This window comes from Gorilla gorilla, chromosome 16, assembly GCF_029281585.2.
Source record: "Gorilla gorilla gorilla isolate KB3781 chromosome 16, NHGRI_mGorGor1-v2.1_pri, whole genome shotgun sequence".
NCBI classification, from domain to species: domain Eukaryota; kingdom Metazoa; phylum Chordata; class Mammalia; order Primates; family Hominidae; genus Gorilla; species Gorilla gorilla.
The window spans coordinates 92,308,210-92,326,676 of NC_073240.2; the positions used below are offsets into that span (position 1 = coordinate 92,308,210).

General features: G+C 45.6%; 1 protein-coding gene across 4 annotated transcripts in view; it reads left to right on the forward strand.

Annotated features, from left to right (window-relative positions):
• Positions 1-3,797: 3,797 nt before the first annotated feature.
• SV2B (synaptic vesicle glycoprotein 2B) overlaps positions 3,798-18,467 on the forward strand; it is a 196,347-nt gene continuing 181,677 nt past the window's right edge. Inside the window, exon 1 of one of the 4 annotated variants that reach the window (XM_019011197.4) lies at positions 3,798-4,870. The gene's annotated coding sequence lies outside the window, so the exon portion shown is untranslated. Of the gene's footprint in view, positions 4,871-5,020; positions 5,605-5,655; positions 5,890-5,912; positions 6,826-18,467 lie in introns of those variants that run through there. The other 3 variants (XM_019011199.4, XM_019011200.4, XM_019011198.4) reach the window with 3 other exon arrangements.

Here is an 18,467-nt window from a genome sequence, read left to right on the forward strand (position 1 = left end):
CTCTTGTTAATCTGTATTTTGTTTCAGAAGCCCCAGCCAAACATTTTAGAAGGGTAGAAGGGAACTTATTTTTCCTCCCCTATACACCTATGGTTAGCATCATACTTATTAATAAGAGTGCTTTCCCTCTGAAGTTATGACTAAGACATGCTGTTCATTATTACCACGTTTACAATTAACATCATACATAACCGTATGAAGATGCCCCATCCCCCAAATTTGAGAGTTAGACAATGATGCCCAGTGTCATCACTTTTATGAAAGGGCCTAGCTAGAGAAATAAGGCATGAAAAAGTTTACGTAGAAGATGTAACCATTGGAAAAGAAAAAGTAAAATTGTCTTTAATCACATATATTCTGTACCTTAAAAATATCAAAGAATATATAAGCTTTTTTTGTTTTGTTTTGTTTTTGTTTTTTGAGATGGAGTCTTCCTCTGTTGCCAGGCTGGAGTGTCATGGTGCGATCTCAGCTCACTGCAACCTCCACCTCCCGGGTTCAAGTGATTCTCCTGCCTCAGCCTCCTGAGTAGCTGGAACTACAGGCATGTGCCGCCACACTCAGCTAATTTTTGTATTTTTAGTAGAGACGGGGTTTCACCATGTTGGCCAGGATGGTCTCAATCTCTTGACCTCGTGATCTGCCCACCTCGGCCTCCCCAAAGTGCTGGGATTACAGGTGTGAGCCACCGCGCCTGGCCTATACAAGCTGTAAAAATTAATAAGTGAATTTAGCAATTAAAAGGATATAAAATATAAGAACAATATATTGAAATAAGTTTTATTTTGATACTGATATAAGGTCAATCTAAAATTAATTATATTTTTGTATACTAGCAATAAGATTAAAAATGAAGTTATAGTACTATTTACAATAGAATGAAAACATCAAAGATTTAAGCATGATACAATAAAACATAGGCAAGATCTATTCACTGAAATCTATAAAGTATTTCTGAGTGACATTAAAGAAGACAAAATAAGTAGAGAGATATAAAATGTAAAATTATTGGGGGACAGTATTGCTAAGGTGTTCATTCTCACCAAATTGATCTATAGATATAAGGCAATGCCAATCAAAGTCCCACCAGGGATTGTGTGCATAATTTGACAAGTTGATTCTAAAATTCTTGTGGAAAAGTTAAGGACCTGAAAGAACCAAGACAACTTGGAAGAAGAAAAAAGGTGGGCAAACATGATCAGATTTCTAGACTTATAATAAAGGTAACTAAGACAGTGTAGTGTTGGTGTAAGGATAGGTACACAGACCAGTGGAACAGAATGAAGAGTCTAGAAATAGATGTACATATAGATGGTCACTTGACTTATAACAAAGATGCTATTGCAAGCTAATTCATAAAGAATGGTCTTTTCCACAGTGGTTTTGGAGCAACTGCTATCTTGAAATAAAAGTAAAATTTCAGCCTACCTTATCCCATGCACAAATAGAAAATAAACTAAAATGTAAAGGGTAAAACAAAGGCTTGTAGAAGGAAAGAAACACCAGACAATAGATGCCCAACCCTGAGACAAAGAAAGATTTGTTAAACAAAACACACAAAAGCATTTGTCTTTTAATCACAAAAGAAAAAATTAATGTTGTGTGTCATTAAAATTAAGACAATAAAAATATAAGCCCCAAACACGGAGAAGATATTAAAATTACTATATCCAACCAAGGATTTATACGTAAAACAGAGAGAGTGCCTACAGATCAATAAGAAAAAGACAAAAAACCCAATAAATTGGTCAAAAGACTTGAAACTTTACAAAAGAATATCCAAATGGCCAATAAGCATAAGAAATTGCTCAACATTAGTAATCATCAAGAATACACATTAAAACTATATCAAAGTTTTAACTTCAATGTAATTTACACTACACACAAGAATGGCTAAAATTAAAAGCACTGATAATGCCAAGTTATGGCAAAGAAATAGAACATCTGGAATTCTCAAATATTGCAGATGGGACTAGGACTGTAAATTGGCACAACCACTTTGGAAAACTGTTTGGTAGTACTGTATCTACTAAGGCAAAGTACTGTATCTATTTACTAAGGCAAAAACAGGCATTTACCTTGTGACCCAGCAACTCTATTCCTAGTTACATGTTCAAAAGAAAAGAGCACATTATGTCTATCAAATGTTCATAACAGGCTGTGTGCCATGGCTCACACCTGTAATCCTAGCACTTTGGAAGGCTGATGTGGGTGGATATCTGAGGTCAGGAGTTTGACACCAGCCTGGCCAACATTTCAAAACCCCGTCTCTACTAAAAATACAAAAATTATCCGGACTTGGTGGCATGTGCCTGTAATCCCAGCTACTTGGGAGGCTGAGGCAGGAGAATTGTTTGAATCTGGGAGGTGGAGGTTGCAGTGAGCTGAGATCATGCCACTGCACTCCAGCCTGGGCGACAGAGCGAGACTTCTTCTCAAAACAAAACAAAACAAAACAAAAACAAAAAAGAACAAAAAACAAGTTCATAGCAGCTTTATTCATCACAGCTAAAATCTGGAAGCAACTCAAATGTCCACTCATAGAAGAAAGGATAAATTGTGTTATATTCAGGCAATAGAATACCATACAGCAATAAGAAAAAAATGACCTACTGATATATGTAATGATATGGAAGAATCTCACAGACATTATTTTGAGTAAAAGAAGCCACACCCAAAAGAGTACATACTATATATATACTGTATGACTCCATTCATGAGTAGTTCAAGAGCAGGTGATACTAATTGGTGCTGAAAAGGGTCAGAGTGGTGGTTACACCTAGGTGGAGGGTGACTGGTATTGCCCGGGAAAAAGCATAAAGAGACCCCTTGATGCCAGGACTGTTTGCCACCTTAATCTGGATGGTGGCTATAGCAATAGATATTAAGCAGATACGATATTCTGGGTCCCTGTCCATATGAGGCAGACAACAGAGGCGTGCGTTCCTACAGCTTACACTCTCTTATGGAAGCCGGACAACAACTTTAGTAAGGCGTTGGGTGCTGTAGTAGAGGAACTAATGGTAGCTCTGGGCACATGGAGCAGGGAGAACTCAGGTATTTCAGGGATGAGGGAAGACTTCTTTGAGGAAGAGATGGCTCAGCTGAGAATAAGGCTTTAGGCAGAGGTAAGAGGAATGGGAGGAGGAGAACATTCCAAGCAGAGGGAACAGTATGTGCAAAGACCTAGAGGTGAAAGAGTGAGGCACGTCCAAGGAATTAGAAGTTCCATATGGCCAGAGTACAGGGGAAAAGATGAGGGTGGAGGGGTGAGGCTGTGGGGGTTAGCAAGGGTTTGCTTTCCAGCACTAAATGTGATGTGTTAGGCTGGCGCTGTAGCGCGAGCCTGCATCCCAGCTTGGGAGGCTGAGGCAGGCGGATCACTTGAGCTCAGGAGTTCCAGACCAGCCTGGAGAACAGAGTGAGACTTCTACTCTACAAAACGTTTAACAATTGGCCGGGAGTGGTGGCGCATGCCTGTAGTCCCAGCTACTTGAGAGGCTGAGGCAGGAGGATTGCTTGAGCTGGGGAGGTTGAGGCTGTGATCCAGCCACTGCACCACAGCTTGGGCAACAGAGCCAGACCTTGTCTCAAAAAAAAAAAAAAAAAAAGGTTTCGGATTTTTCAAGGACACTGGGAAGCCATCACATGGTTTTAGGTAGGAAAGAGTCAAGATCAGATTTACGTGTTGAGAAATGACTCCAGGAGCCTGAGAAGTTGAAGTCCTTGCGGGTGGTCCGGGTGCGAGTCGGCGGAGGCCCCAGCCAGGGAAGAGGCAGGGAGCTGGAGCGCAGGTCATTGACGGCAGCGAGAGTGGGGAGTCCAGCTGAAGACCTCACGATGGAGGATGTGCCCCATGGAGAAGAGGGGGAAGGCTCTTCCAGAACTGGCCTTCATTTTAGCCCTGTTAGGAAAGGAACGTAGCTTCGGATCCTAGAGGGGCCAGGCACCTGCAGTGTTGTGCTGTTTGAGTCCGCATCCGAATTTCCAGTGTCCTTTCCTTGCTCCTTACTTGATCCTAGAAGGAGCCCTATGCTCCTAAAGAGTCTTTCGGTGCTGAGCCTTGGCAGTTTAGTTTGCTGAACTCTCGTCAGTGGAGTTAGTGGGTGGTGGTTTGGAAGGAGGGAGACAGAGGTGGAGGGCTTGTTTGAATGCACCAAGCCTTGCAGGCTTTCCTCCTCCCCGCGCTGGCCGGGTAGGTTCTTTTCAGTTCCTGATGAGGCAAACGAGAACAAAGCAGTCGAACAGCACCCATGATCGACGATACTTTGGGGGCGGCGTGATCAGAGGATTCCCCTTCCCGGGAACTTGCGTCTAGTCCTCTGACGCATCCTAGTTCGGAGTGGGTGGAAGGGCATGTGGAGTCCACAGCGCCCCCTCGCCCTAGGCGGGGTGGAGACAGCGAGACGACGCCCATGATCAGCTGGTTACAAAACTCGAGGAATAAGAAGTTTAATATTTATTGGTCTGCAAATCCGGAGACCTTGCGGCCTCACTGGTCCTCCTTCCCTCTGAGCTATCTCTACACCCAGCCTTCGATCAGAAGGAGATTTAGAAGCAGAGCTGCCCGCAGCGAATACTTTTCATGCCCGGGCCGGGAAGAAAGCGGGTTAGGATCTGATCCCGCTGAGCAGAGGACCCAGGAGCCTCCCGCCCCGAGTGCTCTGTAGTGCGGGGGCGCGCTGCGCTCTGCGCCTGGGCGGGCTGGCGGCGGCGGCGTGGGCGCGGTGATGCAGGTGTGACACCCGCCGGCGCCTGCCTCCGCCCGGATCGCCCAGCTCCGCGTTAGCCGGAGCTGCACGCGGGGCTGCCGGGGCGGACGCTGCTCTGCCTGCATCCGGAGGCGGCCGCCAGCGGATTTCCCACCCAGGTAGGGGACTGCGTTGCTCGCTGCGGTGCAACCGACCCAGCCGGGGCGCGGACCCCGCGTGCGCCAGGGCTCCCAGACTCGCCTGCCTGGGCTGAAATATACACGCTCGCACAGCTGAGTGCTGTTCATAGTAAATGGCACAAAAGACCCGAGAGTCTTGAAAAGCCGGCGCAGAAAAGCAAGGACTTGCCCTCTGCCTGGAGCTGTGCGCTTCTTTGAAAGCGGCCTCCCCAAGGGCTGTTTTAAACCCTGTTTGAACTATTAGCGCCATAAGTAGTTTTGCAACTTATAAATGTCAGGCTGCTGGCATTTATAGCTCCGTTTCCATAAGCTTCCTAGACGCTGCTTTTAGTTTCAGTTACATTCTAGTAGATGGATTTTGTTATTGTTGTTGGCTTGTTCTTAAAGAACAGAATTCAAACGTGCTTACACCTGGTGGCTCTTGGGGTTTGTGAGTGTGTATTTCTGTATGTGCAGGGCGCCCTCCGTGGGCGTGGGAGCCGTTTCTTAGGGACACAGAAGGATTTGTTTATGGACGGGTTTTAGCGCAAGGGAAAGAAAATGACTTGTTTTGCAGGGATGGACTAGCAAATGCGTTTAGCCAGGGAGGAGCAAGGCACCGCTGTGTCTTCGGCAGACGGGTGGTAGAAATCTCTGCTGTCCAGGGTTCAGCAGGGCTGATGAAATACAATCCTTTTTCCGGAAATTACAGATGCAAATTACTCCGTTTAAGGGTAACTTAACGTTGGTGTCTTCGGCTCTGATAAGAGCAGCCCCAGTGGGGTGGGGTGGGACGCTGGGGGATGCTTGCTGGCTTTCTAGCCCTTGGGGAGGTGAATGTGGGTGGCTTTGGGGCTCAGAGAGTGGCAGGTGAGGGGTAAGGAGGGTGCATGAGGGAGGACTGGGCACTGTAGTCGGCTCAGCGGTGGTTCTGGTCTATGCTGGTCTCCTCTGTGTTTCTGCTTCCTGCCCTTTCCAGAAGAGGTGACTTGTTCTGCTTGTTCCAGTTGGTGCAGTAGGTACAGGCTCGTTCTGCTTCTTTCTTGAGTCAGCAAATACTTACTGAGCACTTAGTATTTGTCAGAGATGGGATTAGCCCTTGGGGATGCAGAGATGATGATAACAATGTCCTGGCTCCCTGAGGTTCACACCTGGTAGGGGGAGAAGCACTCGTAATCAGGAGGTGGATAAGTTCATGATGGTGTTGGAAAAGAGCAGTGAGAACAGAGAGGAGGAGGAAATTGATAGTGGCAGTGATTAGTATAAAAATGAAGCCCTCATGGATTAGGCATGGCGTGGATTTCAGCAGGGACTGGGTCGCTCTCTTGGTTCTTCGGTCCGGGAGTGACCCACATGACTCTCCCACACCATTGCCATCACTGCCACTGGGTGGGCAGAGCTTTACAAGTCTCGGCTGGGCTGGTATTTGCAGTACATGACTAGACCCCAGTAGACACAGGCTGACAGCCAGAGAGGAGCACATGCAATACAAGTCAGACTTTTAATTTTTTCCTTTTTTAATGAATGGTTTTCCTGAATTCCAGGACTATGAAGGTTTTGAAGCAACACTTCACAAAGGCAGGGACTCTGGAAAATTCTGAGGGAGTTTCAGAGCAGATGAACTTCTGTCTGCTTCTCCCTGGGTCCCCGACCTATCTGTTCTTGTCCCAGCCCAGTTCGAAAGGAAAACTCTCCCTTGATTTTCCCTAAATGGGTGGAATAAGGGAAAACTAAAGCTGTTACTACCAGTCTTTTCTGGGAGATGAAAATCCAATCTCAAGGATGTTTCTTCCTGGACCAAAGCTGTGATGGGTGAAGAAAAATGATAGAATGAAAAGCTCTTGTGTTATGTATTTGCCAGAGATGTGTGTTAATGCGCCTACATCATCATTAAGGTATTTGAAAAGCAGCGTGCACTACAAGAAGCATGAGCGTGGATGCTCAAACAGACCTAGGTGAGTGTCTTGGGCAAGTTACTCAGCCCCTCTCTGAGCATTAGTTTCCTGATCTGTAAAATGGAGACAGTAATAGGATTCTTATAATAATTAAAGAAAAGATACTTTAAAATATTTACTGATTGTTACCCGATCATCATATATAACTTGCCTGGCACAAAGTAGGTGCTCAAGAAATGGCAGTTCATTCATTAAGTTCCTACTATGTGTCAGCCATTGCTCTATGTGTGGAGAATACAGACAAAAACAACCAAAAAAGCCCTCTCTCAAGGAGCTTAAATTAATGAGAGAGTGTGTGTATGTGTGTGTGTGTAAGATGATGGACAAATAAGTATAGAGTGTATCAGCTAATGAGACACTGTAATGGAGAAAAATAAAGCTGGCTGAGAGGACTGGGGAGTGCTGCCAGAGGGCAGGGTGGGGCTTGTTATTTATTTTTATACAGCTTGGCCAGGGAAGGCTTTTTGGTAAATGACATTTGACCAGACATCTGGGAAAGTGAGGGAGGAAGCCAGGGATTCTGGTAAATGACATTTTACCAGACGTCTGGGGAAGTGAGGGAGGAAGCCAGGGGTTGCAGGCAGCACCTGCAAAACCCTGAGATAGGAGAGAGGTGTGTTCCCAAGAGACCCAGAAAGGAGGCCACGGAAGCTGCTGTTGAGTCAGACACCCGGGACAGCAGTAGGACCTGAGGTCATAGGGGCAACACGGCAGGTATTTGAGATATTGCCTCTTAGGATTCCTATTTGTCACTATGATGTATGTGCTGCGTTATTGTTTAAGGAACTGGATGAAATCCTAAACTCTGTGTTTAGAAGAAGGTTGGTTGGTAGATATAAGTACCTGTGGTCATTCAGAGCATAAACGAATGCAGGAAGCACAAAGCATAGGTCTTTGCAAGGCAACAGGAAGCACAGGAATTAAGGACACTGTGGAACGCAACATTCAGATTTCTCCCACCCGGATGGAGGACTGTGTCTGTGCTTCTTTTGAATCTTAGTATTATGATTTTTTGTTTCTTTTCCCCCACACTAAAAGAAAAGGTCATCTTTAGCAAACAGGCCAGCAGTCCTTGCTAGATATTCTTTTTTCTTTGAGAATGAGAAGTTTCTATGATCATGAAAAAGTGTTGGGATCATCTGGAAATATGCTGACCTTCAGTGTACCATGGAATGCATTTACATAATATCATGTGGCAAATTTATTTAAAGCCTCTATCTTATAGGCTTAATATGAAGATCAGTTTGCTGCTCTGCCCTTTGGAAACTTTATTCCTCTAGAGAAAACATGGTTTGGGTATTTGAGAGCCTCATCACTCAGCTGTCCTTGGTGCAGAAGGGCTACTGCAGTGTGTTCCATGGCCAGAAATGGGGCTGGATGCCTGAGAACCTAGTCAAAGTTTCTGTGAAATAGAATGAGGTGAGGCTGGGTCAAGGTCAGAGAGTCTGGCTGGGTGTCCCCGAGTCCACCTCAGAAGGCAACATTTACTTCTGTGAATTTCCCCCATCCAATATCTGGCTTTTAGTATTGCTGCCTCAGAAACCTGATCTGTCTTTCTGGGCCATGTCACAGTGACCTTGTTCACCTGCATGCCAGCTTATTGATTTGCAGTGGTTGAGACACTGTGTGGCTTGGCTAGTGGGTCTTCTTCCTGCAGACCCCGGTCATAACAGCCAAATCACAAGGAGAAGGTCTCCTGAAGCACATTATTCAGAGCAAAGCAGCTTAGATGCGTACCCTAGGGACTGATTACATGCTTTAGGGCCAATCTTGCCAACGGGACTACAGACCAAACCACCCCTAAACTTAATGGCTTAAAACAACAGCCATTTCTTATTTTCTCATATGTCTCTTGGTTGGCTGGGTAGTTCTGCAGATCTGAGTTGTGCTTGCTTGATTTCAGCTGTGCTTGCTCATGTGATTTTGGTCTGCTGATGGAGTGTCTGAGGGCTGGCTGCTTTAGGATGGCCTCAGCTGGATGACTTGGCTCTGCTCCATGTGGTCACTCATCCTCCAGCAGGCTAGCCTGGCATGTTCACATGGTAGTGGCAGGAGGCCAAGAGAAAGTAAAAGCTTGTATGGCCTCTTGAGGCCTAAGCTTATAACTGGCACTCCGTCACTTTATCTTTGTCTAATGACAAAATTAAGACACAAGATAGCCCAGAGTGGAAAGTTAGGAAAACAGACTCCACTTCTTGATAGGAGGAGCTACATAGTCACGTTGCAAAATGTATAGATACAGGGAGGGGAAGAATTGAGACATTTTGCAATCACTCAATCAATCAATCTACCATAGGGACCTGAATATTTATTTATTTATTTTTGAGATGGAGTTTCACTCTTGTTGCCCAGGCTGAGTGCAGTGGTGCGATCTCAGCTCACTGCAACCTCAGCCACCCAGGTTCAAGCGATTCTTCTGCCTCAGCCCCCTGAGTAGCTGGGACTACAGGTGTGCACCACCATGCCCGGCTAATTTTGTATTTTTAGTAGAGATGGGGTTTCTCCATGTTGGTCAGGCTGGTCTCAAACTCCTGACCTCAGATGATCTGCCCGCCTCGGCCTCCCAAAGTGCTGGGATTACAGGCGTGAGCCACCGCGCCTGACTGGGACCTGAACATTTAAAGTGCTGTTGGCTAGGTTTCCTTTTCTTCTGGACTCTGCTTGAATGGGCAGAGCCTGTACTTGCTCTTGTGACTGTCTCTTTTTCTGTGTTTCTGTGGTTGACCATCTAGAGATGTATGTATCTTTAGATAATCATTCATTCACTAAATAAATATTTATTGAGTGGTCTCTATGTGCCAGGCATGTTATAGGAAGTAGACCCATCTCATGATGCATTCATTCTAGTTGAGGGAGACAAATAATATGTAAGTAAATAATATATGTTTTATATCAGGTGATTAAGGAATGTTGAGCAGGGAAAGGAAGATGGGGGGTGCCTTGTTGTGTTGGAGTGGGAGGGTAGGGTAAAGCGAAGAGTGGGTATTTTATGCAAGGTGGTCAGGGTGACATGAAGGAAGTGAAGGAGTGAGCCAGACAGTTATCTGGGGAAAGACATTTCCAGGTAGGGAGAACAGGTGCAAAGGCCCCGAGGCAACAGATAACTGGCATGTTCCGGGAACAGCAAGGTGGCTTATGTAGAAGGAACTGAATGAGACACGGTGAGCGTGGGAGAAGAGATCAGAGAAGTAGCAGGGAGCCAGCTAATACAAGGTCCTGTAGGGCCTTGTGTAGACTTTAGCCTTTACTTTGAGGAAAATGGGACACCACTGGAGAATTTTGAGCACAGGGTGCTATTAGCTGATTTATGTTTTCCAAGGATTCCTTGAGCTTTAGAGCTTAGTGTAGACTCTTGGAGGATAAGGGTGGAAACAGGGAGATTAGTCAGGATGGTACTGCAGTGACCCAGGTGAGAGAGGGTGGTGGTTTGGACCAGGCTGGATAGTACTTAAAATGGTGAGAAGTTGTAATCCCAGCATTTTGGGAGGCCAAGGTGGTTGGATCACTTGAGCTCAGGAGTTTGAGACCAGCCTGGACAACATGGCAAAATCCCAACTCTACAAAAAATAAAAAAATTAGCCAGGTGTGGTGGCACATGCCTGTAGCCCTAGCTACTCGGGAGTCTGAGGTGGGAGGATCACCTGGGCCTGGGGAGGTCGAGGCTGCAGTGAGTCACGATAATGCCATTGTACTCCAGCCTGGACAGTGGATTGAGATCATGTCAAAAATAAATAAAAATAAAAAAAGATGGTGAGAAGTGGCTAAATTCATAAAGCAGGCAGGATGTGTGGATGAGTTAGATACTTAGAGTATGAGAAAAAGATGACGTAATGAATTTTGACCTAAGCAGCTGGATGGAGTAGCACTTTAGTGAGGTGGAGAGGAAACAGTGATGGGGTTTAATTGGATATCCAATGGGAGATGTTAAGTAGTTCATTGCATATGAGAGTCTAGAGTTCAGGGAAGAGTTTCAGGAAGGAGACATAGGTTTCAGTATCATTAGCGTGTTATTTATTTTTCCACGAGCCAAGTCACTGCTGTATCACTAGTGCCCAGAATATTGTCTGGCACATTGTATATCCTCAATGGATATGTAGTGAATGAGTGAATGGAACCACTTACTTACTAGAGTTGACTGCAAATCTTTGCTTTGGTGGATTTTGAAGTGTAACTCCTTGAAGTTATTTCCTTTCTTTACAAGGTCTCATGGGAGCCTTATTGTGGATCTTATGCACTAAAAAGAGGCTTTAAATGTGAAGGCTCCAATCACTTATATCATACGAAAGGCAACGTGTGGTGACAAGAAAGAAAGAGGAACAAGTGGAAACCAAAAAATAGCTCATATTTTCAAAAAATGAGAAAAGATCCTTTAGAGGGAGGTGGCTGAAATTCAGGGGTGTGATGTTCTTGGGTTATTATTGTACTGCTCTTAATTTAAGATGAGGCAGAAGCAAGGAAGAATCTTGAAAGGGGAGAATTTTATTTAAATCAATTTATGCCGAGTGTCACCAGCTTGCTTGAGAAACCCCACATCTACAGTAGCTTGCATAATGTGTTCATGTTTATAAAAGGAAGAAATAGGGAATAGCCTTCATAGGAAAAGGGGAGGGCTGGAATGACTTCAGCCTCAGGCTGTGGGTGCTGTCCATTTTCTTCTCGTGGTGTGGCTGATTCTATATAAGTTTTGTTTGCAATGATGTTGGTGAAGGGAGTGAAACAAGAAAAAGCAGGTACTGCTATTGAAAGTGGTTGTGTGTGTGTGTGTGTGTGTGTGTGTGTGAGAGAGAGAGAGAGATGGAGAATGTGCCAGTGGTGGAGAAAAAGAACCAAATCCCAGAAGGAAGTGTGAGAAAGAGATGCAAGCTGCCCTTCATTTTTGTGTGTGGTTACTAGGCCTGACCACATGGAGCTAGGATGGAGCAGTGGGTTTTAGCATCAGACAGAACTGGGTTTGCACTCAGACTTCATTACTTTATTTGTTTGTTTATTTATTTATTTATTTATTTTTGAGATGGAGTATCCTTCTATCACCAGGCTGGAGTGTAGTGGCACAATCTCAGCTCACTGCAACCTCTGCCTCCCGGGTTCAAGCGATTCTCCTGCCTCAGCCTCCTGAGTAGCTGGGACTACAGGCACGTGCCACCACGCCCAGCTAATTTTTGTATTTTTAGTAGAGACGGGGTTTTACTATGTTGGCCAGGATGGTCTTGATCTCTTTACCTTGTTATCTGCCCGCCTTGGCCTCCCAAAGTGCTGGGATTACAGGCGTGAGCCACCGTGCCCGCTAACTTTCTATTTTTTTTTGAGACAGGGTCTCACTCTGTCAACCAGGCTGGAGTGCAGTGGCATGAACTCAGCTCACTGCAGCCTTGACCTCCCGGGCTCAAGTGATCTTCCCATCTCAGCCTCCAAAGTAGCTGGGAATACAGGCATGCACCACCATGCCCGGCTAATTTTTAAATTTTTTTTGTAGAGATGGGATCTTGCTATGCTGCCCAGGCTGGTCTTGAACTCGTGGGCTCAAGTGATTCTTCCACCTTAGTCCCCAAAGTGGTAGGATTATAGGTGTGAGTCACTATGCCCAGCCCAAGCTTCCTTACTTTCTAGCTGTGTAAACTTGAGCACATTATTTAATTTCCCTGAGCCTTGGTTTCCTCAGTTGTAAGGTGATGATGGTGGTGTGGTGTGGTGATGATGATGATGATAGTAATCATACCCCAGTGTTCTGCAGTCTCCTTCATGCTCCTGGACTTGGAACTATGTTGGTGTAAATATTGATTAAAGGATTACCATACCAGCTGAGGGACTTAAAGATTTTATGTGAAGGGAGAAATGAGAATTTGATGTTCACGGTGCCATTTAGAAGATTATTTGCATGGGGCCCATAATGTTCAAAATTAGACAAAGGGACAATAATAAAATGTCTAGCCTTATGGGCTAGACATTTCAAGGTGCCTCAGAGGAAAACTAACCTCCCTTCTCTGCAATAAGCCAATCTCCTTAGTTCAGTTCTGCAATGTCGCATAGTTTGTTGGAATTCCATAATGAAAATTTTGGAGTCATGTGTAGTATATAGATGCAGAAGCTTTCCTGTCTGATGCCTTCGTGGCTCCCACAAAATCCACTGCATGGTGTTCTTCTGGAAAAGTCTGTGGTTCTTCCTGTTCCAGGCACATAGTAGGCATACAATACGTATTTATTAGACACATGGTGAATAAATGCTGCTGTGGTTTCTCTGTTGGCTGTGGCTCTCCTGGTTGCTCCTCCTGGCCTGGGCAAGAGATCAGCAGGTAGGTGACAGTGATGAGCTAAGTCCTTGGCAGGTACTCAGCAGCTAACGTTACCCTCTCTCCACCACCCTCATGCCTTGGCTACCATTCTGACATCCCCTAGATCAAGAATCACATACTCAGCTTTCCCTTTAAGCCCCCAGTTACAACGTCAGCAAAGCCAAAGCTCCCTTGCTGTCCTGACCTTTGATTACAGGTAACCCAACAGTGTCTCCTGACTTAGCAACAAAGACCCACACCATGGGTTCCCTGCTTCAGCTCCCACACAGAAGCCTGTGGTCCCATTAAGTCTTCCTGTTTTCTGTACACACTTCTGCTCCACCCACCTCCTGTTCCCTTCAGTTGTTAGAGCTTGATTCTGTATGGGTTGGCAGGGGAGAGAGTAGCATTAATTTTCTTTTCACAAAAGGCAATTAAAAATTCTCTCCTAACGGATGACTGTCTAGCCCCTCAGAACTGAACTTCTTCAGGAGGCAGATAGGCCGCATCCTTCCTCCTGTGCCCATTTTACAGATGAGATATCTGAGGCTCAGAGAAAAGAAATGACGGACAAAAGTACCCTTGGAAAAGTGGATGCACAATCTCATGTGTTTCCTGCCAGCTCTGCATAGATGCAAGAGAAGGTAATTTTTCCAGACCGCTGGGGCCTTCTTGAATCACGGATGTCTGCATCCAGAAGCTGATTGTTGAATCACAGGTGTCTGGATTTGGAAGCTGACTGTTCAAACTGGGAGCTTGGTGCTATTAAGTACTTCTTATGTCAACCCCAGGTGATATGTGTGTGGGCAGGAGCTCTAGGCTCCCAAAACTCACCTAGGTGTGATAGGTGTGATTTACAATTCTGTTTTCATGATCATTTCGTGAGAGAAACCTGCAAATGAACACTGCTAAGGAGATGGAACAGAACACGTTAATGGATAAATGAGCTGTCTATCATTACTCCTGAGTGAGCGTCATTTGTTTTAATGAATATTTCACGGGCACGTTCCTTTTCAGGTCCAGAATACGCTCAAGTCAATGAAGACCTTAATTGAACTGTAGGATCTTACAGTTTCAGAGCTTGAAGGGACCCTAGAAAGCGGGGAATCCAAACTTCTTATTATTCAAGGAAGGAAATAATTAAAAAAATTTTTTTGGTACATGTTCTTGCCCTGTTGCCCAGGCTGGAGTGTAGTGGCACAATCTTGGCTCACTGCAACCTCTGCCTCTTGGGTCCAAGCAATCCTCTCACCTCAGCCTCCCAAGTAGCTGGAATTATAGGCGTGTCCCACCATACCTGGCTAATTTTTTAATTTTTTGTAGAGACGAGGTCTCATTATATTGCCCAGGCTGGATTTCCCAAGCAATCCTCCAGGCTTGGCCTCCCAGAGTGCTGGGATTACAGGCATGAACCACTGCATCCACCTCGGAAATAGCTTATTTGGGTGGATAAAAGAGCTGTCCGTCATTACTCACATTACAAATCACGCTCACTCAGGAGTAATGATGGACAGCTCATTTATCCATTAACGTGTTCTGTTCCTTCTTCTTAGCAGTGTTCATTTGCATGTTTCTCTCATGAAATGACCATGAAAACAGAATTGTAATTTATAAGAAAAGAGGTTTAGTTGGCTCCTGGATTCATACAGTAAGTTAATGATGGAGAGAGGGTCAAAGCTCAGGTCGGGGCTGTAGCAATGTTAAGTTTGTATGAGAGGCTAAGAGAACAGGAAAACGGGGTGTGGGTCCCCTACACTGTCATGCTTAGAAACCCTCTGAAATGGCATAACTAGTTCTCCCAAACAGGTGAGAGCCTGGTTAGGCCCCTCAATAGCCTCCTCTGATTGCTCAATCCTCTGGGATTTTCCCTGCCTGGCTCCCAGAGCCCAGGCCCAGTGAGGGTGGCTCCTGTGTTGCCTGCCATCCCTGCTCTATCGCACGCAGAATCTGAACGTGGCCTCTCGCCTGATCTGGGGTGCAGCAGATGGCGCCGAGGAATGGAGCCCAGCTGGCACGTGGGAGGCTCTGCGGGAGAGGAAGAGGCACCGTGGGGTGGCCTGCCCTAGGCAAAGTGCTGGGCCTGGGAGATGGGGCTGGAAAGGTCATGGGAATGTCGGGAGCCTCTGCCCTTGACCCTGGAGGGCTCAAGGAATTTAGTTTCACCCCTAGCACTATGACAAGTGACGAACACATCCCACACATGCCGGTGTAAGGGTCTGTGAATTAAATGCAGCCACTTTAATTTTTGTTTTTTAAAGCAAAGCATAAACATGAACCTTTAAGGAAAGGAAAGCTATAGGGTAGCAATGTAAAGGCAGTAGCTTGAAACTTAAAGCAAAGAAGAGAAACTCAAATGGGACAATGGAGAAGTAGATGAGAAAGGGTGTATGAAAACAGGGTGGGGTGCTGAGCCACCTTCTCCTATTTCCCGTGATGGATAAGGCCTTTTTTTTTTTTTTTTTTTTTTTTTTTTTTGGTGGCGCCGCCCACGTCTGTGGCAGAAAAGCTGTGCTGGGCTCCCACCCTCATATCACAGGAGTGGTGGCCGCCTGCTTCTTCGGTGGCTCAGCATGCAGCATCTTGGGGCACTACAGAGGGCTGTCAGAGGCCGGGCTAGTCCTATCAGGTTTCTCAGTTTTACCTGTGTCACTCCCAGGTTTATGTCTTGTTACTTTCAGCCCATTTCCTTAGACAAGCAAGGCCCCTGCTGGCTGGCTCGGCCTTCCAGTCAGTTCCTGGATTCTTGAGCAAACTCTTACTTTCTTGTGGTTCTTTGAGATGGTGCAGGGCAAAGAGCCCCAGAGCCTGTCTGCTTAGGGCTCTGCAGTAGGGGAGCTCATTAATTAATACTTAGAATACAAGGTGGGGAGGTACATGCTGAGAGAATTGGGGAGAGTGGGGCTGGAAGCCGTTGCTATTGCTGCATGAGGAAAGAAGATGGGGGGCCAGGCAAAGCTATTGGACAGGGGAGGGGATATTGTCTGATGAGCCTTGAAGGTTGGGCTGTAGTGGGGAGGATGGGGAATGGTTTCAGGAGAAGCATGTAGACCTGAAAATGCATGGTTGATTTTGGAACAATAGGGGGTTTGGTGTATTAGTCTGTTCTTTCATTGCTATAAAGAAATACCTGAGATTGGGTAATTTATAAGAAAAGAGTTTTAATTGGCTCATGGTTCTGCAGGCTATACAGGAAGCATGGTGGCATCTGGAGAGGCCTCAGGAAGCTTCCAATTATGGAAAAAGGCAAAGAGACAGCAGGCATGTCACATGGCAGAAGCAGGAGCAAGAGAGAGAGAGGGGAGTTGCCACACGCTTTTAAGTGATTAGATCTCATGAGAACTCACTCACTATTGCCAGGACAGCACCAAGGGGATGGTGCCAAACCATTCATGAGAAATGTACCCCCATGATCCTATTACCTTCCACCAGGCCCCACCTCCAACACTGAGGATTACATTTCAACATGAGATTTGGGCAGGGACACACATCCAAACTATGTCATCTGCTGTGGCCAAAACACGGGGTCTGAGGTGGTATTGGCTGGGGGTGGGGTGAGGGTTGGGTCGGGTGGGGATAGGGAGAAGGGGGATGGGGAGAAGTTTGGTGAGAAGTAGCAGGACGCCCACTAGAATCTCTTGTGGGTTTAAATGTTGTCACCAGATGTGCCAAGGAGGAAGAAGCTCGAGAACCATGGTGATACAGAGGAGCTGGTTGTCTTGGCTCCTGAAATGCTCCTGCAAGTGGTGAGATCGCTGCTGTCCTGTGCTTCAGCCACGATGTGTGGCCGGGCGTGAATTAAGCAGACCACAAGTTTGGTTTGGTCTTGGTCACAGATCTCCATCCAAATAGAGAAGCAGCCTTGGAAACTGTGATTGAAGTCTTGGAAATGCTCTGAGGCACAGAAAGATCCCAGAGAGCATGGAAAGCATTTAAGAAAGAAAAAGCTTTTAGGTTGTTGTTAACCCAAAACAAATGGAGTGGAAAGTTCTGTTTGAAAAAGATGAGAGAGAAGCAAGGGAATCAGGGAAGCAGGATTTGCCTGTATTTCTTGGGTAGTTACCTGGATGATATAGTTCTACCCATAACTCCTCAAAGACTCACTGATTAGGGGATTTTCCCGCTTTCTCTTTTTCCTCATCATTTCGGATACATTAAAGACATATTACAGACCATCTAGAAAATAGGGCAAAGAAAAGGAAAACCTACTTATAATCCCTACCATTTATGTAGCATTTTGAATTCTACTCTCTCTTTTAGAGACAGGGTCTTGCTCTGCCACCCAGGCTGGATTACAGTGGTGCCGTCATGGCTCACTGCAGCCTCAAACTCCTGGGCTCAAGAGATCCTCCCACCCCAGCCTCCTGAGTAGCTGGGATGAAAAGGCAAACACCATCATTCCTGGCTAATTTTTATTAAATTAATTTTTTTCTTTTTTGAGAGATGGGGTCTCCCTATTTTGCCCAGACTAGTCCTGAATTCCTGGCCTGAAGCGGTCCTCTCACCTTGGCCTCTCCTAAAGCAGTGGGATTACAGCATGAGCCACTATGCCTGACCCAGATGTAATCATATTAAGTATGCAGTTTAGGAGCCTTTGGCAAAGACCAGTTGGCTTCATTTCCTCGTCCTCCTGGGCACATAGACTACATCTCCAGGCTTCCCTTGCAAGTGGGCATGGCCACGTAACCGTTTTGTTGATGCGGTGAGAAAGGTGTGCTCTTCCAGGCTCCTTTTCATCTATTGGCTGCCCCTGCATGAGGCTATCTCAAGTGCGAGGAATAAACTCTGCCTATGCTCAACTACACACATCTTAGAGTTTGTTGCAGTAGTTTAGCTGACTTTCACCCACACAGAAGCTGAAATTTCAATGAGCTATTTCTCATAAGCTTATGGGAACAAGTTGAGGAGGATCCAGAGGCATGTTTCTTGATAACATAAAGATTAAAAGGTTATAGCTGGGCTGTTGGGTTGCCTGTAGCCTGGGTGCTCTTTCATAGAGAAAACGACTGGGGTAAACATCCAGCTTTTTTCCTGCGATGAATATACCAGGAGCATATACATCTGAAAAGGCTGAAGTTCAATATTTTCCCTTTTCTTCTCTCATTGTTTCTGACTTCTACAAAATAATAGGAATATATTATAGAATCCCATATCATTTTTAAACCCAGAGGTTCTTTCTGATACAGGTTGCATAGCCTCAGACAAGTTTAACTTCGCAGAGCCTCAATTTCCTGATCTTTAAAATAGTCGCAGTAAGGTCTATTTTCTGGGATTGTTGAGTCATTGAAGGAGATCATGTTTGTCAGTGCGTAGTAGGGTACGTTGTGCACAATAGGTGCCTTCCCACTGGACTATAGATTCCCTGAGAGAAGGACT